At 32.8% G+C, this 25,431-nt stretch overlaps 1 pseudogene; it reads left to right on the top strand.

Moving 5' to 3' along the window:
* The window catches only part of LOC149155851 (transmembrane 9 superfamily member 4-like), a 193,952-nt pseudogene that overhangs the window by 38,920 nt on the left and 129,601 nt on the right, over window positions 1-25,431 (top strand).

The raw sequence follows: 25,431 nt of genomic DNA, 5'->3' as shown, positions 1-25,431 counted from the left end.
AACTTTATGTTCAATTTTGCTCTTTTGGGCATAGGGATATCTGTAAGGCCTGATGTTTGGAGAAAAAAATTCCTGGAATCAAATGAATAGCATGATCATGATCAAAAATAGGTGGGAGGCCTTTGGGAGTCTCAAATACCTTGGAATGATTGTCCAAGACCTTTTGGAGATCTCAAGAAATATATGATTTCAATGTTTGAACCTCTAGTGAGAATAATTGTGCAATTATGCCTTGTTGTTCTTTCTCCAAATGATTTTTCATGCCATTATAGCTAATTATATTTCATGGTTTCCCTGTGATACCCCTTAATTCAACTTCCTTTCCTTCCCAAAAAAAATTCAAGAAAAGTTTTTAAAAATTAAAAGCTAATGTCCCCAAAGATTGTAACCATTGGACTCCTAGTACAACATCAACACCACCCACTGGAATGGAAAGCATTGGACTATTTAATACATATTCCCCCATGGTTAGCTTGATATTATGGCACCTCCAAACAAAATTTATAGTTACTTAATTTACAACCATGACTTGACACTATGGCGTTGGATATAGGAAGAAATTAAATTCCTTGGCTATCTTACAATGAATAAAATTGTGGGTAGTACCCGAATCAATCAACATAATTACCTTTTTCTTCTTGATATCTCCTTCTATTTTGAGAGTTTGAGGAGTGGTAATTCCTACGAATGCATTACAAGATATGGTTGGATTCATTTCTTCTTTCTCTATGGTTGGTTCCTGGTGTATATGCTCCTCTTTTGATGTTTCTTGTTCCTTTTCTTCTTCCTCTTCACAATCTATGTAAAATAATTTCTTCTCAGCACACTTATGACCTTTAGTGTATTTTCTATCACAAATGTAAAAATTCCCTTTTTCTCTTTTTTCCTCCAATTGTTTTGGTATCAACCTTGTAGGTTGTCGAAGGCTAGGATAAACAACACTTCCATCTTTATAGTTGTGAGCGGTAGATTTCCTTGTTGCCATAATTTTTCTTTCAACTTTTCTTGCCACCCTAAATGCCTTCTCCAATGAATCAGGCCCAAAGGTGAAACTCATGTTGGATGTTATCCTTTAAAGTCTATATGAAGACATCAATACTATGCTCCTATGGAATATCAATTACCCTGATATTCAATTTTTTGGAAGTCCTCAATGTGCTTCTCCATTGAACCCTTTTTGTTTGATATTTATCAATTAGTTAAAGAAAGTTTTTCTCTTTGTATCCTCATAATGTGCTATCATTTCCTCCATAAAAATTGAACAAGTGGCAGTAGTTTAGGAGAACAAATCAATTGATACCATACAAATTTATTGGGTTCTAAATATAAATATGCAATTCGTACCTTTTGTGTGTGCTGCAAATCATGGAGATCAAAATATTTCTCCATCTGTAGTATCCATGTTACTGGATCCTTGTCATAAAACTTCCTCATATCGATATTTGGAATGTGGTGGGTCTTAAACCCAACATTTGGAGTCTCTAAAATAATAATTCGTATTCCTTTATGCTCATCATGATTTTCATGGCTTGTGTTGACATGACTAAGAGGCATTGTTGCTGCCATGAATATAAATTATGACTTGAATTAATATGAAGATTCTTGTTGCCATGAATTATTAATATAATCAAAATTAAGAGGAGGGTTTGAAAAAGTTGTTGCAAGAATATGAATTATGATTAAGAGGCATTGTTGTTGCTACTATAGATAGATGTTGTTGCTACAAGAGTTGGATATGATTGCTCAAGTGATATATGTTGTTGAGTTGGCACACTTGATGAGTGCTAGGTCTTCATCTAGGTCTTCATGCTAGAGATGACTTGTTGCAATGGTGTGTTGGCTTGATGATGATGTTGCAAGAGCATTACCATGGTGCAATTATTCTTGGTATTGGCATTACCATGGTATTGGCATTACCATGGTATTGGTATGTGTGTCTGGAGTAGATTGGCACGTGATATTACCTTGGTGAAAATAGTCTTGGTATTGACATAACCATTGTATTTGCCAGTGGTATTTTTTTGGAGATTACCATGGTACAAGAGTCCTTGGTATTGAGATTACCATGGTATTGGTTTGGATATTTCCATGGTATAGGTGTCCTTGGTATTGCCATAACCAAGGTAATCTTCATGTGGTATTATTTTGGAAATTACTTGTTATGCAACCAGACTTGTTGTAACAGACCTAGGGTCTTAATTGTCTCAACTTTATTGTGTTTGAAAACCAAACATTTTGCCACAAACTTCTTAATATTAGATTTAATTCCATCCCAAAAAATTCCTTCTTGACCTCGTGGTAAGTTTTTAAAAATCTCGAATGCCCTACTAAGGGGGAGGTGTGCAATTCCAAAAGAATCTTTTATTTGAGTTGCGAATTCTTACAGAAATATAAGTGATCTTTGTACCATAATGAATCATTTTCTATATAAATGTATCAGACATACTAGGATCTTACTGTAACTTTTTGAATAATTGTCCAAACCTCTTCATCGTTCTCCCATTCATCCCTTGCTTCAGTTATCCAATCTAGTTGGATAATAGAAATGGCACATAACAATGCTTCCACATCCTCATCCTTTCTCGAGAGTGCATCTGCAGCAACATTTTTCTTTCCTTTTTTGTAGATGATTTCAAAGTCATAACCCAACATCTCTGTGACCCATTTTTTTTCTCTTCTGAAGATAATCTTTGTTCCAAAAACTATTTAAGACTATCGTGATTCATTTTTACCTTGAAGTGTCTTCCCATCAAGTATGGTCACCATTTATTTAGTGCATGTAGTATTTCCAACATTTTCTTCTCATAAATAAGTTTGTGTAAATACTTTCTGTTTATTCGGTGACTTTCAAAAGAAATGGGTCTTCCTTGCATTAAAACAACACCAATTTCATTTCCTAAGGCATCACATTCCACAATAAAGGTTTAGTGAAGTTTGGTGTAGCTAAGACCGTTGCTTGGAACATTGCCTCTTTAATATGTTCAAAGGCCTTAGTTGCTTCTAAATTTCTATGAAAATGCATATTTCTTTAGTAATGTTGTTAGGGTGTTGCTATTCTCCCATAATTCTTAACAAACTTGAGATAATACGATGTCAACCCAAGAAATCCTTGAAGAAGATTTAGGGTTGTGGGTATTTTCCATTCCTTAATGGCTTTAATTTTGTTAGGGTCTACTTTAACACCCTCATGAGACACAATATCACCCAAATATTCCACCTCCTGTACTCTGAAGAAACATTTGGAGATTTTTTCATATAATTGTTTCTCCTCCAATAGTTTGAGCACCTTGTAAACATGTTGAACATGATCCTTCCAAGACTTGTTGTAGATTAGTATATCATCAAAAAATACTAACACAAATTTTCTAAGGAAAGGTTTGAAAATGGAGTTCATCAAACCTTGAAATGTGGAAGGTGCATTAGTAAGGCCAAAAGGCATGACCAAAAATTTATAATGACCTTCATGAGTTCTGAATGTTGTTTTTAGAATATCTTCATTCTTCATTCTAATTTGATGATATCCTGAATGGACATCCAACTTGGTGAAGTAAATTGCTCCATGTAATTCATCCAATAATTCATGAATGACAAGAATTGGTATATTTAATAGTGATCTTGTTGATCTCCCTATAATCCAGACACATGCGCCATGATCCATCCTTCTTATGCACCAATACTATTGGAGCAGAGAAAGAACTTTGACTAGATTGAATTATACTGACCTCTAGCATTTCTGCAACCATACGTTCAATTTCACTCTTTTGGGTATAGGGATATATATGTAAGGTCCGATGTTTGGAGGAACGCTTCCTAGAATCAAATGAATAGCATGATTATGATCACGAATAGGTGGGGGGGTTTTGGGAGTCTCAAATACCTTGGAATGATTGTCCAAGACTTTTTGGAGATCTAGAGAAATAAATGATTTCTAAGTTTGAACCTTTGGTGAGCATAATTGTGAAATTATGCCCCGTTGTTATTTCTTTAGAAGATTTGTCATGACATTAGAGTTGATTATCTTTCATGGTTTCCCTGTGATACCTCTTAATTCAACTTCCTTTCCTTCCCAAAATAAAATCAATAAAATTTCTTGAAAATTAAAAGTTATCATCCCCAAAGATTGTAACCGTTGGACTCCTAGTACAACATCAGCACCACCCATTGGAATAGAAAGAATTGGACTATTCAATACATTCTCCCATGGTTAGCTTGATATTATGGCACTTTATAGAGAAATTTATAGTTACTCGATTTGCAACCATCACTTGACACTCTGGTGTTGGATATAGGAACCAATTCAATTCCTTTGTTATCTTTCAATGAATAAAATTATGGGTACTACTCGAATCAATCAATGATATCACCTTTTTCTTCTTGATATGTCCTTCTATATTGAGAGTTTGAGGAGTGGTTTTTCCTACCATTGAATTGCAAGATATGGTTGGATTCATTTTTTCTTTCGCCAGGGTTGGTTCCTGGTGTATATCCTCTTCTTTTAACGTTTCTTATTCCTTTTCTTCCTCCTCTTCACAATCTATTGTAAAATAATTTCTTCTCAGCACACTTGTGACCTTTTGTGTATTTTATATTATAGCTGTAACAAACCCCTTTTTCTCTTTTTTCTTCTAATTTTTGTGGTGTCAACCTTGTAGGTTGTGTAAGGTTAGGAGCAACAACACTTCCATCTTTATAGTTGTGAGTGGTATACTTCCTTATTGCCATAATTTTGCTTTCATTTTTTCTTGCCACCCTGAATGCCTTCTCCAATGAATCAAGTTCCCAAAAGATAAACTCATGTTGGATGTTATCCTTTGATGTCCCTATGAGGACATCAATCGTAAGCTCCTTTGGAATATCATTTACCGTGATATGCAATTTTTGGAAGTCACCAATGCGCTCCACCATTAAACCCTTTTGTTTGAAAATTATCAATTGGCTAAAGAAGGTGTTGCTCTTTGTATCCTCATAATGTGTTATCATTTCCTCCGTAAAAATTGACCAAGTGACAAGTGGTTTAGGAGAAAAAATCCATCAATACCATAAAAATTGATTGGTTTCTAAATATAAAGTTATAATGCATACCTTTTGTGTGTGTTGCATTATGGAGATCAAAATATTGCTCCACATATAGTATCCATGTTACTGGATCCTTGCCATCAAACTTCCTCATTACTATATTTGGAATATGGTGGGTCTTCAATCCAAAGTTAGTGTCTCTAGAATCATTATTAATATTCCTTTTTTTCTCATCATGAGTTTCATCTAATACCTTTTCGCCACTAGGAAACATTTCTTGTAGCAACTTTGTCAAACCTTTCGTCAAACCTTCCATGTCTTCTTTTAATCCATCCTTCAAACCTTCCCTGTATGCTTTTGATCCATCCTTCAAACCTTTCATGTATGATTTTAAACCATTATTCAAACCATCCATATTAGATTCCAATGCCTTTTTGGTTACTCTTTGCAAGAGCGAAATTTGTTGCACTTGGTCTCATAATTTTGATATATCATGTTGCATTTATTCCTCTTCTTCATGCATCATAGTAGAGCTTTCAATTTTCTTACTAGGTATTTTAAGTTTCTTGCTTCAAGTCATTTTGGAATCAAACAATGATATTTCTGCTTCAATATGCCCCTTGAATCACTTCAAATTGATTTTACAAACAAAACTTATGCAAATTTTTAAAAAAATACAAACCTTTTTCTTGCTTTATAGGAGCTCAATATTGAATCTATTGTAGCTCTGTAATTTCGGATCTGCAAGGTCTACAATTTTGTCCTATGGTAGCCCTCTAAGTCTTCTTTCCAACCCCACAAGTCAGACTAAGATTGGATTCTTCAAGAAAGAGTTATGCCCAATCTCCCACGATGAATTGATTATAGAATAGTTCATTAGAGCACACTTGTACAAAATTCCATGTGTCACTATTTAGACCTTTGACTCTGAAAATGATACACGACAAACTAAAGTTTGTGAAATTTCAGTCATTTTTTATGAAATTCAAATCCGATGCTCAGAGAGAAAGTTATGATGATTTTCTCTAGGTCACCTATTTGAGATTGAATTCTGAAGCCTACAAAAACCCTAACTTCCTAGGATCATATATCCAAAATATAGCTAAAAAATATCTGAAATTAGTACACGATGTTCACCACGATTTCGGCTCTACATGGTCGAAATTTCAACTTCAGAATCCTCGTATAAAAAAGGTTATAGCGAGAATTCCAAGATGACCTGTTTGAAGAAGCAAAACCCTAGAATTCAAAGATTTGATACCAAATGTTATGGAACCATCTCATAAAATATAAGAAAATATAGATCAATGACTTGAGAATTAGTCTCTTCGAGGGGGAAACCTCCTTTACATCACATAAATGAAAAATTCTTGGATGATGTAAATGACAAGACCTCCTTGGTATATATAGGAGTCTAAGGGTCACGATATAATCAGAGCCTACATAACAATAATAATAATAGTGGGCTTATATGGGGCACAACAATAAAAATATGGGGGCTACATGCACACAACAATAAAAATAGGGTGCTACACTAACAATAACAATAAGGGGGCTACACTAGTATTATAGGGACCTAACATTACCATGGTACATGAGTCCTTGGTACTAACATAACCATGCTATTTTCTCGTGGTATTGATTTTGGAGATTACCATGGTACAAGTGTCCTTGGCATTGGAATAACTAAGGTATTTTCCCATGGTATTGGTATGGGGATTACCATGGTATAGGTGTCCTTAGAATTGACATAACCAAGGTATTTTCTCGTGGTATTAGTTTGGATATTAACATGGTATAGGTTTCCTGGGTATTAGCATAACCATGGTATTTGCATGTCGTATTGACTTGGAAAATTGTTGAGGATATTTTGGCTTTTACTTATGTGAAAAAAATAGTGTTGTTAGTTGGTTGGATGAGTTGATAGTGTGATTTAGAAAGGGTTGCATTGTGTGAGTATGCTTTAGACCTATTGGTGAGCAAGATTGCTTCAATGTATGAGTTCTAATGACAACAGAATGAGCATATCTATTTGTTGAAGCAATGTACTGATTCATAATTTCAGATAGCAAATTAGAGAAGTAAAGAGCTATAGCAGAAGGTGTTGGTAGAGATGGATAGCTTGGTATAGCTCCATATTTGATACTTTCACTTTTTCAAGTGCTGCTGATGCATTTGGTACATATCCATTGTGTTTTATCTTGTTGAATGTATTATGCAGTAATCATATTTTGGAGTGAGGGTTTGATGGATGGCTGAGTGTGAGTTTGTTTTAGTTGTTGGTGATTATGCTATTCATATTTGATGCATGCATTGTAGCTATTATTTTTCTAGAGTGGAGAGCATATGATTGTGGTGATTTTATTTGATTTTTTGATGATGAATTACTGCTAGAGATCCTCTTACAAAGTTGAATCAAGTTGAGAAGCTAAGTCTTGGGATCTAATATCAAAATAGGTGAAACGAGGTCTGCATAGAGTAGAGAAGTAGTGAATTCATGGGTGTGGAGCAGTGAGTACAAAGTTTCAACGAAAGGAACAGTTTCTCCATCCAATCAGAGTTGGATAGTCCAATCAAAGTTGGGCAAGGATCATTGATCGTGGTGGATTTCAGTGGATGGTAGCTCGTAGATCCATGTGAGAACATAGTCTTCTAATCTGATTAGTAGAATTGAGTCTCCTAGCTGATTGGTGTTAGCTTATTGTATATGAGGTTGAGTCTCCTAGATGATGGCAGTCAACAATCTATGTAAAAGACACATTTTTCTTAATAAAAGATTCAAAGGAGCGCAACAGCATCAAGGGTGGTCCACCAGATATCTTGTGTCTCTTGTATAGATGTATTTTTGATGTGTTAATTATTTTTTCTCTCAAATTATTTCGATTTATTTGCTTACATGGTTTAGGTTTTTTATGATTTATATTATATGATGTTGGTTAATGGTGCATGATTCAGTAGAAAAGTTTAAAGTGGTAAAATTTGATAATAATAATACACACTATTAATTCACCCCTCCCCCACTTAGTAGTGATCGAAGGTTTCCAACAATTATATCCTATGGTAGCCCTTTGAGTCTTCTTTCCAATGCCACAAGTCATACCAAAATTGTATTATTCAAACTAAAGTTATGCCCATCCTCCCATGATGACATGATTATGGATTGGTTCAGTGGAGAGAACTTGTAAGGAATGACACATGTCATTGTTTCAACCTTCGGCCCTGAAAATGATATACCAAAAACTATAGTCTGTGGAATTTCAGTAACATTTTACGAAATTCAAATCTAATGCTCTTAGCGAACGTTATGATGATTTTCCCAAGATCACCTATTTGAGATGAATTTTGGAGCACACAAAAACCCTAACTTCTTCAGAACATATCTCAGAAACTATAGTGAAACAAAGTTCAAAATTTTTACAAGAATTTCATCAAGATTTCAGTTCCACATGGTCAAAATTTTAGCTTTTGAACCTTCGTAGAAAATAAGTTATAACGAAAATGCAAAGATGAACTATTTGAAGCAGCGAAACTGTAGAATCCAAAGCTCGGATACCAAATGTTATGCAACCAGCTCCCAAAACATAAGAAAAGATATAGAAATGAATTAAAATTATCCTCTTTGAGGGGGGAAACTCTTTTACATTACATAAATGAACAATTATTGGATGATCCAAATGATAAGAGCTCCTTGCTATATATAGGAGTTTAAGGGGTCACAATATAATCAAAGCCTACATAATAATAACAATGTAAAGGCACAACAATAACAATAGTAGGCTTCTATGGGTCACAACAATAAAAATTTTGGGGATATATAGGAACAACAATAAGAATAGGGGGCTACACTAACGAAACAATAAGGGGGATACACTAGTATTATAGGGACCTGACATCATCCTTGCCCCAACATTTGGAAATCCATTGGTTGTCCATTATAAATTCTTGTGTAACAATTCTTCTTCTAACTAGATTTCTCACCACAATCTCATGCATGTTCTAAAGAATGACTTCATTAAGTAAGAAGTGTTTTGGTTTTACAACTTTGCAAAGTTATCTCTTTCACCTATTGTCTTCTCTTCTACTTAAGATCTTATGTTGGCATAATCCAGTGATAGTTTAGAAAAACTTAACTTCTCCAAGTCATTCATGTATGGTAATTCTAATCTGAGGATGATATATCTATTTCTTTTATTATCATGAAGATATTATCATGACATGTAATTGACTAATGACCAGGAGGAGACAGGATGGAAGTACATTTATGGAGATCTTTGTTTTGTGTTTTTCCTGGGTCTGAAACTCATCTTTTTACCATGTAAGTATCTCGATTCTCTATCAATATTTTTTCCAATGAAAACCTTGCAGTGAAACACAAGGGATACTTCAGCACTTTCATGGATAGCATCCCTAGTAAACCACTCAACATAGACCACTACACCTCACCCAGGGAAATATGATCCAGGCATCAACTGGTATTTCACTAAGCAAATACCCAACAACATTGGGCAAAAATAGTTGAGCTACCCCTTGGGCAAAGTGTCTTTATTATATAGTTGACATGTTCACGATTTTGATTGTCATGCTTACAATTTGTATGATATTGAGTATTATAATTTATTTGATCAAAAGTTGATGTTTTCTTCAAATTTGATCAAAATTTGAGGTACTCTTCTTTTGTGTGAGATTTTGTCTAGTGTGAGACATTGTTCTTATTTGTAAGTAAACATTGAGTTGATTTCAAGCTAACAAAATTTTAGACCTCACTAGGATTTTGTCACAATTTCATTACTACCTTCTTTTGTACCAAGTTCTCCCTACCTAATGGTTAGAAGGGAAAATATTCTTCCATATTTGGTTCTTTAATCTTTATATTCTTGCCATAATTTCTTTATTACCTTCTTTTACATAAAATTTCCATCGCTTCTGGTTCATCTTGCAAATCTTTTTATTTAATTCTTCAATTTCCCAATTCCCATTTTTTTTCCTTGGTTCATTTTAATCATGGCATCAACATTTGTTTGGTACTTAATCTTTGTTGGGTTCTTTTTGTGTCTATACAATATTGATGGTGTCAGATTGTAGATTAACTCTTTATCAGAGTTATTTCAACAATGCATTCCTCAATGACACAATTATGTAGGGATCAAGCATGTACATCTTTATGCTCTAATGGTAAATAGGATTACTAATGAGATAATTCATGCACAGACTTTATTTGAGAGGCTAGGGATGGAGAAGGAAGAGGGAAGAGGCATATATTTGGGAGATATGAATATTAAAGCAAATATTCTCATTATGAGCACCACCACCACTACTAATGATCTTCATGTGCACATTAGAAATTTCTTGGTTGGCGATGATGTGAGTTGCAAATTCGCAAAGGTGAACAAGAGATTGAAATTTCTTCACTTGTATTCATCAACGTTGAAAATGGTATGTCTGGCATCTCTTACATGGCACCTTGTCTATCTCTCATCATACCTCAAGATCTTATCTTAACTCGACTCTTGCTAGTGATATTTCCAAACAGTTTTGGTAAGAAAATATGTCGTTGCATGCTGTAAAATAGTGTGGAGATGGTGGATGTGTATATAGTAGTTTTAATGCTTGCATAACATATTTATTATGTGTAACAAGTTGTAAATAATGATTCAATGTTTTGTAATTGTAAGCCTCTTTCTATAAATAAATTCTCGATATTTAAAAGGTTCAAAGGTTCTTAGATGGTTTTTCCCAATTCAAAGGTTCTTGGATGGTTTCCCAATAATTTTCAGAAGTTTTCTCCAATTCCTACACAATGCATGAAATGCCTAAGACAACCTTCTGAGAAAGTGGTTAAAAACAATTTATAATTTCCATTGATTAACACAAAGAATTTGGGGAGATAATCCATTTTGAGAAGGTAGTTAAAAACAATTTACAATTTCCATTGATTAGCACAAACAATTTGTGGAGATGGTCCATTCTAATAAAGGAGTAATTTGATCTGGTGGTTAAATTGATCAACAACTTAGTTTAGCGTTTTTTTTAAAGATAAAAGTACATTTTAATGAAGATTTATGACAATCTAATTTCCAATAAAATAAACTGGGAAAAATCTAAAGAATTATTTATCTTGCAATAATTATAGTGTATTTTTTTCGATTGATAACTATGTTTTTAATGCCTCTAAAGTCTTATTATTCACTCTTTCGATCACATTGTTTATAAAAAAAATTGAGTACCTAAAGTTCAACAATCTCCAAGCCAAATTTAAATCTCAAAAATTATGAAAAACAATATGCAAACTACACCCACAACATTTTCTCTTTGGCTAGTCTCATTCTCGAGACTTTTGAATTGGAGGATGAACTAGAATCTTGTCACCAAAATGATTATATAGTGTGCAAACTACACCCACAACATTTTCTATCCATCCTTGAGAATCTGAATTGGAGGATGAGCTAGAATCTTGTCACTAATATGGTTTTGTAGCGCAAGAGAAGATTTCACATATTAGCTTAGCTCATGAGTTGCATTAACGCGAGATTCTAAAAAAACTCAGAATTCCTTGCAAGCCATATTCACCAAGAGGTCACTACGACCATAGCGTTGATAACTTTTAATTCCTCGAGAATCTTATTTTTAAGACAACCCTTCAAAGTATTCTCCAAAGTATTCCCTTACCAAATAGCTTTCACCCTTTACATTATTTTTACTTTTAACCAAAGCTCTCTTGTAACTAAGTAGCATATTGGAAGATGATCTATACTTGTTAAAAATTTCTTACTTAAAATGCAATGATTGAGACTATGTTAGTTTCTTGTTTTTTAAAATCAACCTTATAAAAATTTTGGTTTTTAGTGGTTTATAAGAACTTTGGTTGAATTGAACCAGTGATTTAACATCTAGAAGTGCCTTAACATCGCACCTGATCACCGTCTATCCAAGATCGCATGGACACAAAGTGAATGCTTCTTGAATTTGTATTAATTACTAATTTTTTGAAACATTTTTTTGAAGTTTTGTAAAATTATATATTAATCTCATTTTTATGTAAAGAAAAAAACATTTATTGAATATTTTAAATTTATATATTTAATTTTTTATTGGTTTAACTATTATGATGGAATTTAATTTTCACATTAACACAACTCACATATTGCAACATTTTGAATACTCTATGCAACTTTAAATGATTTGTTTCCCATGTAGGTCATTTATATTTATTACTATTTAAAGTGATCACTCTAAACAATGGTGTAATCCAAACTCTAACCGCACTACTACCTCACCACTTGTTCTTATACTAGATTGAATATCTTCCATATCTGATGACCACCATTTTTGTTCACCTTTTACTATCCATCTTTATTTTCTTTCTTGGCATTGGAACAAAGGACATGACACAATGACATCCCACATAGTCAGGGCCCTTAGCACACTGGACCTTTGAAGAGATACGTGACCTTTGAGTCCATTCGACCAGTTGAATTTCAAGCTCATTCTACCAAACGATCCTCGACCTCTAGTAAGACATTAGAAACCCTTCTATTTCAAATTTTATTGTATATATATTGGAAGGGTGAAAAAAAACCCCAAAACACTATCAGCATGCCTTGGCACCTCTTGGTGCAAATGTTAGTTCTATCTATGGAAGGGTGCAAGAGGTTTCTTTTAACAAAGTAAAACAATCAATGTAGCAATCACTTTATAATTGAAAACTACCAAATCATGTTCCTAAAGAAATTTTAGATGTAAAAATAATTTAACCAATGCAACTTTCACAAGGAATAAAAAATGCCTAAAACAATTTGATTATGATATGAAATTCTTCTAAATTTCACTTGTGATTCAAAGGAAATAAGGAATGTAACACATAACCCAATCTAGAAGATGAAGTGCATTTCATTTTTGGTCCGTTTACAATCCAAAAAAGAAAAAGAAATAGAAAAGGCCTTAAGCTCTCATAACAAGAAAAAAAAAACTTACTGAAAAATAAAGAAACAAGTTAAAAAGACATTTAAAATTTAAACTACATGAAGTACATGCTCATAAATGTACATGCTCTATTTATGATGGAAAAATGTGTAAAGTCTTGTAGAAGGTAAAATTTTACCAAAAAACTAAAGTTTATTTATAAATAAGAAAAGTATGAATTACACCCCAGAAAACCCTAATAAAAAGAACTCAAGGACTTCTCCCTAATAGATACACCAATTTAGTTGAAATGAAACTCACCTATTGATAAGCAAATCCTCTCATTAATTGGATATGCACCCATGATAGATAGTAAGACAGATCACTACCTATTTCTCCTAAAGCTAACCATATAATTTCATACCATAATGAAAAATGGAAGGCAAAGATACCTTATATCGGCTGTTATCCATTGTATTCAATGGATTCTTCTAAATCCAGTGCTAATTAAGATGCTTCACTTGTTCACTTAAACGAAAAATAAGAACTTTCTCAAACCTTCGTGATATAAAAAATGGAATATAGCATGATGCAAAATCTAATCTTATTAAGATCAAAAACAAAATCCAATTCAAGGTACAAGCTACATCAATAAATTTGAATTTTTTGATTAGAGAGAGTGAGATTGTAGATTTTTTTAACATGAAAAGGATTATATTAATTATTTTTAAGGGCGGGATTGTAAACCTTTTTAAAATAAAAGAGATTATAATAATAGATAATTGTTAGCTTAATATTTATAGTCATCCTCCTAGCTCCCCTACATGCAACTCTTCTCCTTGACCATGATCTCACCTTGTTCAGCAATCATGACCAATCACTATATTGCAATGATAAAGTATATTTGGATCTCACCTAGGTTCTAGTCACACCAAGCCTCATCAATGTGAAACAGAGAGTAAATGAATGGATGAATGATATTTTAACATCTATGAGACTAAAAATAGTCTATGGGACCACCAATCTCCCTTCTTTTCACTTTCTATAATTCAATCATTTTCTTACTCAAATTAATGATGAATCAACCCAACCTTCTAATTGTCCCCTCACTCCCTCACTCATAAGACAATGTCAAGGAATCGACCACACAAAATTTTAGGGGTTAATATTCACAGGTGGGCTAATTTTCAACACTTTTTCAGAAATTCTTTCACTCTTTGCTATGTGTGGGACATGCATTGAGGCAAATATTACATTTTTACATACATTTGTTGTTTTGTCTCATCCATGATTTATTTCTTTCACTCATGCCTTTATTGAAGATAAATTTAGGTCATCTGCGGACTCTCATTTGCTCAATTCTTTTTAGGTACCTTATGAGACACACCATAGCAATTGCTTCAATGGGAGCTCTCCTGTTTCACTCAACACTATCTCATAAGGAACCAAACTTTTTATTTTGAACTTGCTCATGATCAAACATTTTTGGATTTTCTCAATTTGCTTCCATTTTGAGACATGGATGCTACTAGCCCATAGTTCACACCCATATAATATCACTAGACAAACTACGAGCCCAAAAGACACTTTAATCATTTTCCAATCTCACAATTTTGCCTCTCTTTTGAAGAGCATATGATGCTTTCCACCCTGCTAAAATTCTCTTCTTTGTGCAGTTCTCCCAATTAAGCTGCTTGTTGAAATCAATCCCGAAGTACTTGTATTCATTTACTTCTTCAAGAATGTTGCCTTCAAAGAAGAAGAAGAATGTAATGACTCCGGCCTAACATTTGATTTGACAATTCATGATTTTGCCAATACTAATTTTATCTAGACAAAATATATATATATATACCAGCATAGATCCATTTTAACTAGATTTATTGACAACTTAAAGATAAAATCACTTGAGGTGTAAATTTCTTTTAGGAAAATAAATAAATAAATAAATCCTCTAAATATACGGGTGTTAGACCCAACGTTGTTGTTAGAATTCAAATTAATACCAAGGAAAAAATATTATAATTTATAAACATTTTGAAACTTCCATTGCTGTAAAAACAAAAGACGCAGTTCTCATGTTTCTCTACCATCTTACCTACTTCAACCTTTATCATCTTAATGATGGGAACTCTTCCGAAGTGAATGAATGGTTGTGTTTGAATGATATGGTTGACTTTTTTTTAACAAGATCCTTCACTTTCATGAAGGAGCAGAGTAAATGTTTCGACTGCATTTTAATGTTTCTACTGTATTTGACAGCAAAAATGTGCCATGACGTTTCGACCGTAGTTGTCAGTGAACGTCGTGTGACAACAACGGCCCTCCATATGCCCTTTCAGATTCCATAATTTGTCTGTTTCGAGAGACAAAAAGTAAATGAAAACCATTTAACTTCGTGGACATCTGTTTCTGGCAGGCAACCTGAGGTGCCATTAATAGAGCATTTAAATTATTTCATTTCTTGGAATTCTTCACTCCAGTAAATCAAATGCAGAAATACAGGTATCGAAGCCGTGCATGCGAAACTCCACGTCCAGACAGTTGCTACCGTCCAACCGCTCCGCGTTGCATCCATTGATTCTTCAAATTATATTATATTGAAACTTCACCCCTGTAAAATGCCGAGAAATTTTAACAATTCATATATTAAATAGTGCTGAGAAATTTTATCAATTCATATATTAAATAGTGCTGAGAAATTTTATTAATTCATATATTAAATAGTGCTTGGATGCAGGATTTTAAAATTAGATAATAATAATAATAATTTATTGAAATGTTTTTAAATCATCATGTAACATCGCAAAATTAAGGTTGGTAAACTAGTGTCTCCCACATAAATTTTGCAGAGAAAAAAAACGAGTTTGTCATTATTTAATATTTGAAAAGAGAATGTGGCAGTGGCACTAACATTATTATTAATACCAATCAGTAATGTTTGGTTATAGTAGAGCCTAGCTTCATTATAATGTTGTTGTTGGAGGCCTGTCCCCATTTTGTTTGTTTTGTGGTCGGGAGAAATAATTTTTTTTTTTATATAAAAAAAATAGGCATGTATAATTTGGAATAGGTTTTTTTAAATGATAGTAGTTATTTTATTTTAATAAAATATTTTTAATAATATAAATTAATTAAGCTCTAAGGGATAGCTCAAATGGTCGAGTTCTCGTTGCCAAACATTTTCTCAGTTGGGAGGTCACGGGGTCAAATCTCCTCCATGCCCTCGGGGTTAGGTCTGTTAAGATTGATCGACGGACAGATTCCTTCCGATGGAGCAATGGAACTGCCCCAATATTTACCGTGGATGTCTTAAAATATATATATATATATTAATTAAAAATTAAGTGTAACAAAATTTATTTATAATTTCAATCTATAAATATACTTTGACATACTCCATTACTATAAAATACTCGCTACCAACTTACCTACTTCTAACTTATCATATTTCGCTACCTGCTTCAACCTTTATCATCTTAATGATGTGAGCTCTTCCGAATTGAATGAATGGTTGCTGTCAGCTTTGGAATTGAAGAACAAGGGTCACCTGTTTGTTTCAATGATATTTTTGCCCCTTTTTTAACAAAATCCTTTACTTACGGGAAGGGGCAGCGTAAATGTTTCGACTGTATTTGACAGCAAAAATGTGCCATGACTTTTCGACGGTAGTTGCCAGTACATGTCCTGTGACAACAACGTGGCTTTCAAATTTGGCGTTTCATATGCCTCTCAAATTCCATAATTTTTGAGTTTCGAGAGATAAAAAGTAAATGACGACCATTTAATTTAGTGGGCATTAGTTTCTCGTGGCCAACAATATAGGTAGTTATTTATTTATTAATGCACAAGGTAGTATTGGATTTAAATTTAATGAGTAATTTATATGGTTCGTTTAAATATATAACATATGTTACTGGTATGTAACTTTTTATTATAATAAAAAAATTAAAATTTTTATGAAAGAAAAAAAATATATATACCAGTAAATATAATATTTATTTTTATGAAATAAATAGTTCCAGAAATATCGATAGCGGTTTGTAGAGAGCCACCTGACGTGCCAGAGCATTTAAAGACACTTTGAAGAAAATTATACCAATTCTTGAACTTCTGGAGTCCAATAAATCAAATGCAGAAATCGAAGGATGGAATACGTGCATGCCAAACTCCACGTTCAAACAGTTGCTACCGTCCGACCGCTCCGCGTTGTATCCATTGATTCCCTATTTTATTTAATAATGAAACCGCATGTTTAAAAGCGCCTGCCAAATCTGAAGAATGTTTTCGAGAAACCCCAAGTTCGCGTGCAGCAATGAATCCGAATTCTATGCAACGCTGTTTCAACAATTATTTTGACCGGAAAAACACAATCGGCTCGCTGACTCAGCATCACCGTCTTTATGCTTCCAAATCGTCTTTCTGTGCCAGGTAGGCATACTATTCTCGCGCTTCACTCAAAAATAATTTTAAAAGATCTTTAAAGATGGAAAATAAAATTAATTAAAATAATAAATAACTATAACAATCAATAATTATTTTATGATTGGGATGTTTTAGATAACAGTAGATCACAATAATAATGTGAAAATTCGTTGATGAGTTGTTGAAAAAAATGTCGGTATATGATAAAGTGAGTTTGACATTCGTTACACTGAATGGATTTTATTGTGACAACGCAGAGTCAAGGTAGGTAAAGAAGTGCATCCGACATAAATTTTGCAGAGAAAGAAAAGACATGGTTGTTATTACTTAATATATGAAAAGAGAATGTGGCACTTGCACTAACATTTTTGCACATAACAATGGTTAATCATAGATCCCTTTAGTACCTAACATTTTGTTTTCTATTATTAATAGAAATCTGGTGTTTTTTCTTCCTGAAATAAAACAAAATTATTGTTAATTTTGGGTTGTACTAGAGGCCAAGTTCATTATAGGTTAATTTTGGGTTGTTGTATAGCCCAATTTCATTATAGTGTCATTGTTGTAGGATATAACAATTAAGGATATTAAAAATAAAAGGGATATTATTTTTTTTGTTGGAGGATATCATTTTCGATGAGATTAAAAATATTATATATTTAATTTAAACTTTAGTTGGAATATAGGTCAAAAGTATTTTGAAAAGTTTGAATTAACATTTTAGTAGAAAGTGAATTAGAGTTTTACTATTATATGGTATATAAATTTCCATATATGTATGGGAAGATTTTTTTTGTTTGTTTGTCAAGTTGTTTGTGATTTTCTAAGCTTAATCTATGGCTTGAGGAGCTGCGATCAGGGGTATCAAAGTCGTGAAAGTCACCAGGGCCTAGTCCACACAAGCCCTTAGTTGACTAGATTTTTTAGCATGTCTCCTCCCCTAGCACAGGGAATAACCACCCTCCATGAGGTTTGATCCTAGGTAGCTTTGCTAACGAGTACCGTCCTCAATTGGTTGTGCTAGTGGGACTTGACTATTTACGAAAAAAAAGTAAAACCCTTAGTTGACTAGATTTTTTAGCATGTCTCCTCCCCTAGCACAGGGCATAACCACCCTCCATGAGATTTGATCCTAGGTAGCTTTGCTAATGAGTACCGTCCTCAATTGGTTGTGCTTGTGAGACTTGACTATTTACGAAAAAAGAAAGTAATTAAGTTAAAATATTTAATTGAATTATTAGATTTTTAATGTTTTTCTTTTTAAAATGTATCATTTAACATTATTTACGTGATTGGTTTTTTTTAGTTATATATTAATAAGTAAATAAATTATTAGATTTTGTTTTTTTGATAATGTATAGAAGATTGATCATAATTTATTAATATATGGTTGGAAATAAATTAGTTTAGTTGTATAAATTAAATGGGTCTTAAATTCCAATACACATCAAAACATTTACTTTATGATACATTTTACATTTTTTTTAAAACTAGGTTGAGCTTAGGTCGAGCTAGGTTGATATTTTTGAATGATAATAGGTTTCTTAGAGCAAAATTTTTCAACCATTTCTTCCTATAGTTTATCCTTAACTTATCACTAAATATAGAAATAAAAGTTATATGTTTGGGATTGAAACAACTATGGGACATAATTGTTTCCAATTGGTAGGTTGTTTCTATGATTTCAAGTTATGCAGAAAGACCAAACAAAACTTAGAATTAGAGTAATTCTTTTTCAAGACCTAAATTCATCCTTCCCTTTTCGTCCCTATTTTTGTTGAGAAACCTTTGCAGATTCTTGGTGATCCTTTTTCAAGACTTTGGAGATGATGTCAAGAGAGACCTAATGGTTATATATTGAGAAATATGGATCACTCTTCAAAGATTATAGGGTTGCCTCATGAAAACCTTGCTTGGAGCAATGATGAACCAACATTGTTTTATTTCAACACTAGTATAAAGCATCCTAGTGATTTTGATTCCTTCCTTGATTAGTGTGTGAGATGGATATTAAATTTTGATCACCTTATACTTGACATATTATTATTTTGTTTTATAATCAACAAAAAGGGTAGAGTTCTTGGCTTGATATGATGTTAACTTTGGCTTCATTGGTTCAATGATCATACTTGATTGATTATGATATGTTAAAGTAGGTTAGGATAAGATGAGTGTCATGCATATTGATTTTCTATTCTTCTTTGATTTTATTATTTTGATTTCATTGCATAATTATTTCATTATATTTTCCAAAAAATAAAAAGTAGAAATGGTAATTTAGTTTACATTTTGATATGTTGCTTTTAAAAATTTTCTATTCTAGGATGACTAGATTACCTTATTACTATATCACTAATAGTTTCTTCTAGACCTATAAAATGTGAGAGTGATGTAGGTTAAATGTCTATGAGCACTAGGGATTGCTAGGATTCACATTCACTCCTCATTTGAGCACATGGACCATACATTCTATGGTGATCATGTGTCCTCGAGTTTGAGCCAAATGTTACTCATCTAGTTACATGGGTAACCCTTGGAGAAAAATTTCTCCTACATTGTAGCTTTCCATCTAGTGGTTCTACCACAATCCATAGATGGATAGCCTTAGATGTCTATCATTCATTTGTTAAGAAATACATCTATCCTACTCATATGAGAAATAAGTGCTTTCATTTAATGTTTGAGGAATTCTAGTATGGACCACAAGTTGAAATTAGATTATAGAATTTTATTGGATGTGTACTTGTTCCTTTACTTTACCTTGGTGTTATCACATGCCCTTAGTCCAGTGTAACCTTCATTAGGGTATTTCTTTCACTATCTAGGAGGGGAACAAATAAGAGGTTCTAAAGATGGTAGCAGTCCATCTTGTTCATAACTAACACTTGACATCATTCCTTGGTGTCCATCATCCCATCTTTTTCATTGGTTGTTTAATCACTTGTATTGTTCCCTATTGGTGTTATCCTATAAGGCTAATGGGTTGAATATACCCAAGATTCATGCAACTATAAGAAAATAAAAAGAATCAACCCTTTGTAGAAATGAAAAAGAATGTAAATGGATGTAAACCAAGAAAAAACCAATTATAGATTAAGCTCTATCCACTCTTACATAGCCACTTGTCTATGAGAGTATCCATGCATATCCCACCTATCAACATAAAATTAACTCAGTAAACCTCTCTCAACCCTATTGAAATGATAAGATTCCCATCATTAAAGGGGTATTATAGCATAATTATTACTTGATAAATCTATAACTCTTATTAAACAAGCAATGTCAAAGCACTAGGGCTTGGAAAAATAATGGTGAGCCAGGTAACTCAAGCAACTAAATACTCCCTCTACAAAGCCACTAATGGAAAATGGTTTGCATAACCTAACATAATATTATAACACCTTTCATGAAGTAAACCAAAGAACATAACACATATCACTTGCACTTATCATTTGAAAGGGTTGGCCTAGGTATTGGGAAATCTAGAGCATTAATATATATATGTATAGTTTGGAATAAGATTTTTATGACCATAGTGATTTGGTTTTAATAAAATATTTTTAATGATACAAATAAATTAAAAGTTAAGATTTATTTTTAATATAGTTATTTTTTTAAATTAAATTTATTAATTAAAAAAATATCATATGAAATGAATTATGGTTTTTTGAGTATATGATCTTAATCCATAATATTGTAACAAAACTTATTTATAATTTAAAAATATAATTTCACTTTATAAATATACTTAGACATATAACTTACAAACTACTTAGAAATCCATGAAACAACCCCTTAAATCAGCAAAGAGTCCTATTAACCTCATGCTAAAGAAAAAATATTATCATGTATGAACATTTTGAAACTTCCATTGCTGTAAAATACATGCAGAACTTACAAACTACCTAGAAATCCATGAAACAACTCCTTAAATCAGCAGAGAGTCATATTAGACACAGCGCGTTGTTACACATTAACCTCATGCTAAAGAAAGAATATTATCATGTATAAACATTTTGAAACTTCCATTGCTGTAAAATACAGGCAGTGCTCGCTGCCAACTTACCTACTTCGAGCTTATCATGTTTCGCTACCATCTCACCTACTTCAACCTTTAGCATCTTAATGATGTGAGCTCTTCCGAATTGAATGAATGGCTGCAGTCAGCTTTGGAATTGAAGAACAAGGGTCACCTGTTTGTTTCAATTATATTTTTGCCCTTTTTTAATAAAATCCTTTACTTTCGGGAAGGGGCAGAGTAAATGTTTCGACTGTATTTGACAGCAAAAATGTCCCATGACATTTTGACCGTAGTTGCCAGTACATGTCCTGTGACAACAACGTGGCTTTCAAATTTGGCGCTTCATATGCCTCTCAAATTCCATAATTTGTGAGTTTCGAGAGATAAAAAGTAAATGACAACCATTTAATTTAGTGGGCATTAGTTTCTGGTGGCCAACAATATCTGTAGCTATTTATTTATTAATGTACAGGGTAGTATTGGATTTTGTATTTATTTAAATCTTGCTCGTGCATTAATGAATAAATAGCTCCAGAAATCTTGATAGTGGTGTCTAGAGGGCAACCTGACGTGCCAGAGCATTGAAAGACACTGAAGAAAATTATATCAATTCTTGGACTTCTTGACTCCAATAAATCAAATGCAGAAATCCAAGGATGGAATGCCTTTATGCCAAACTCCACGTTCAAACAGTCGCTACCGTCCGGCCGCTCCGCGTTGCATCCATTGATTCCCTATTTTATTTTATATTGAAACCACATGTTTAAAGGTGCCCGCCAAATCTGAAGAATGATTTGGAGAAACCCCATGTTCGCTTGCAGCAATGAATCCGAATTCTATGCAACGCTGTTTCAGCATCACCGATCGGCTCGCTGACTCAGCATCACCCTGTTTATGCTTCCATATCGTCTTGCTGTGCCAGGTAGGCTTACTATCCTCGCGCTTCACTAAGAAATAATTTTAAAAGATCTTTAAAAACAGATGGAAAATAAAATTAACTAAAATAATCAATAATTATAATAATCGATAATTATTTTATGATGGGGATGTTTTAGATAACAGTAGATCGCAATAATAATGTGATTTTTTGTCGATGAGTTGTTGAAAAGAGGGGTTATATGAACAAGTGAGTTTGACATTCATTACATTGAATGGGTTTTATTGTGACAACGCAAAGTGAAGGTTGGTAAAGAAGTGCACCCGACATAAATTTTGCAGAGAAAGAAAAGACATGTTTGTTCTTGCTTAATATATAAAAAGAGAATATGGCAGTTGCACTAACATTTTTTTAAATAACAATTGTTAATCAGAAATCATTTTTGTACATAACATTTTGTTTTCTATTATTAATAGAAATCTGGTGTTTCTTTTTTCTGGAATAAAACAATTGTTAATTCTGGGTTGCAGCGGAGTCCAATTTCATTATAGTTATTGTTGTAGGATATCACTATCAAAGAGATTAAAATTAAATGGTATATTATTTTTGGGAAGTGTTTACGAAGGCTAAGGAATTGCTCTGACTGTTAAAAGTGGTTGGGATCCGGTAAAAAAAATTCAAAAAATTTTGCATCAGTAGTGTTTGAATCATGTTTTTGATGGTGGAAATCGATTTAGCACCATCAAAAACTTTTCGGGCATTCAATACTTCGAAGTTTGACAACCGTAATCTAGATTTACAAAAATCCGAATTTCCATAATTTTGTTGGACAATATCACTATCAATGAGATAAAAAAATATTATTGATCAAAGAGGCTCATTCTAAAGCACAATATCAGGGGATGTGTAAGTCTGTCTCTATAGTCTTTTCTTTTAAAATGAAAACAAAAAATAAAAATTATGTTTTAAATAGAAAAATAATGTTAGCTATAATAAAAAAATGAATATGTTGTAAAGTAATTAGAATTTAAAAAAAAAAATGTGTCACTAAAATGTTTATATAGAATACTTTTCAAAAATATTTCAAGAAGACATTTAAATAAACTATTTGAAGATCTATGTTAACTAATTTATGTAGATATTAGCTTCATACACATTAAAAAATTGTTAAAATAAAATATTTTAATACTAATTAATATTGGCATATATCTAAAAGTACATTAATAATAAAAAAAACCATTTTAATTTGGATTACATGTTATGTAAAATATTTTAATGCAAATTATTATATATATATATATATATATATATATATATATATAATATGAAAAAAATATTCTTTTATAGTTAAAACATTTATTTGGTCTTATATATATTTTATTTAGCATTTAAAAATACAATTTAAACAATGAAAAATAACATTGTGTTTTGCACCAAAAAAATTTGCACAAGAAAAAAAATTAATCTTTCTCCACTTATATTAGATCAGTACTTAAAATAGATCTATATCAGTATACTTATTTTAATCTTAAATTGAAATATAGGTTTAAAATATTTTGAAAATTTTAAATTAGAATTTAATCTTGAATTAGAATATAGGTCAAAAGTATTTTGAAAAGTTTGAATTAGGGTTTTAGCACTGTATGGTATATAAGTTTCCTTGGAAATCTCATGTACGAAGAGATTTAATTAAATTAAAATTACATTATATTATTAGATTTTTAATGTTTTTTTTGGTTTAAATCATATTAATTAACATTATTTATTTTATTGGTTTTTTTATTTTTAGTGTATGTTAAAAATAAATAAATTATTAGAGTTTTAAAAAAAAAATTATAAGATATATATTATATAGAGTATTGATGATAGTTTATTTATATATGGTCAGAAATAAATTAGCTTAGTTGTATAAATTAAATGGCTTTTAAATTCCAATACACATTAAGACAATTACTTTATGATACATATTAAATTTTATTTTAGCTAGGTTGAACTTAGGTCGAGCTAGCTTGTCAGTTGGATGGAAGAATGATCTACCCACAGTGGGATGCTACCACTGGGAGATTCGCTCTCACTTTTTTTTTTTTGCTGAAGCAAGCATGGATCCTTCTATATCATTGAGTCAAAAAATAGTGTACAGTATATACAAACGTCCACCCGACGTCAAAGAAACAGAAAAGAAATAAAAGCTTAAGCCTCCAAGGGCTACACCGTACAGCTTTACCTCTAAAAATTCAAGCCTAAGAAATAACTAACATGACTCCAGACTAACCCTCGGAAAGCCTGCGAACTTTCGCGTGGCCTCCCTCCGGTAAACCCAAACCCATAGAACCGACCCATCAAATCAAGAAGATCGACAGCTGAGGAGAAAGACGCCTAGCTAAAGAGCCCGAAGTTTAACTGTCCTGCCCCACCAAGTTGCTCTGTCCCGGACAACCGTTGATTCGCAACAACCGAATCCAACGGATGAGGAAGATTTCACGTAGGACAAGAAGGAGGAATGTTAATCTGCGATGGAGGGCGGTTTTCAGAACCCTCACCCTACCACGTGTCGCAGGATGAATGGGATCGCTGTGAAAACGCCAAAACCATTACCACTCTGAGGGCAGCGCGATCAGTCGAAAACCGCCTGGGAGGTGGTTTTGCAATCTGGACCCCGAAATTTGAAACCACCAGTTGCCGAATGACTTGGTTCCTCTTGCAAATGCAAAACTTCCTTGCCTTGGTTGGGATATTGTAAGGGTGAGAGTGTTCCATCGAGCAAAGACTTATGGGAATTATCTGAGATCTTCATCATGCTTGTACCTTGAGTCTGGGCGACCAGACATGGTTCTCTTCTCTTCAGCAAAATTTGCCCAAAATGAAGACACATCCAGGGGAAAATCAAATCGAGCTAGTCTCTATGGTTTTGAGTCTAAACACATCCCTATCTTCTTCTGCCTGTTCGCAGCATAGAGCTCTCAGTCTGCTTGGACTCAACTCCTGCCACTTCATCGACACATTATTCTTTGTGCAGATGACTCCCTGGTTGGCCAGAAGATCCGCCAGCTTATTTTCCTTTCTGTGAACATGGTGGAAACTGATAGTGCGCAGGCCCTGAAGATGGCTTTGAATTCTTTGGAAAACCTGAATTAGTTTCCAATGCTTAGAGACTTTATCCGATGCAGTTCCATTATGAATTTTTTGCACTAAC

This window comes from Pinus tabuliformis, chromosome 9, assembly GCF_031772625.1.
Source record: "Pinus tabuliformis cultivar Carrire ecotype Pingquan chromosome 9, CPIR1, whole genome shotgun sequence".
Lineage (NCBI taxonomy): Eukaryota > Viridiplantae > Streptophyta > Pinopsida > Pinales > Pinaceae > Pinus > Pinus tabuliformis.
The sequence above is the reverse complement of the archived record's forward strand: the minus strand, read 5'-3'. Positions and strand labels throughout refer to the sequence as shown.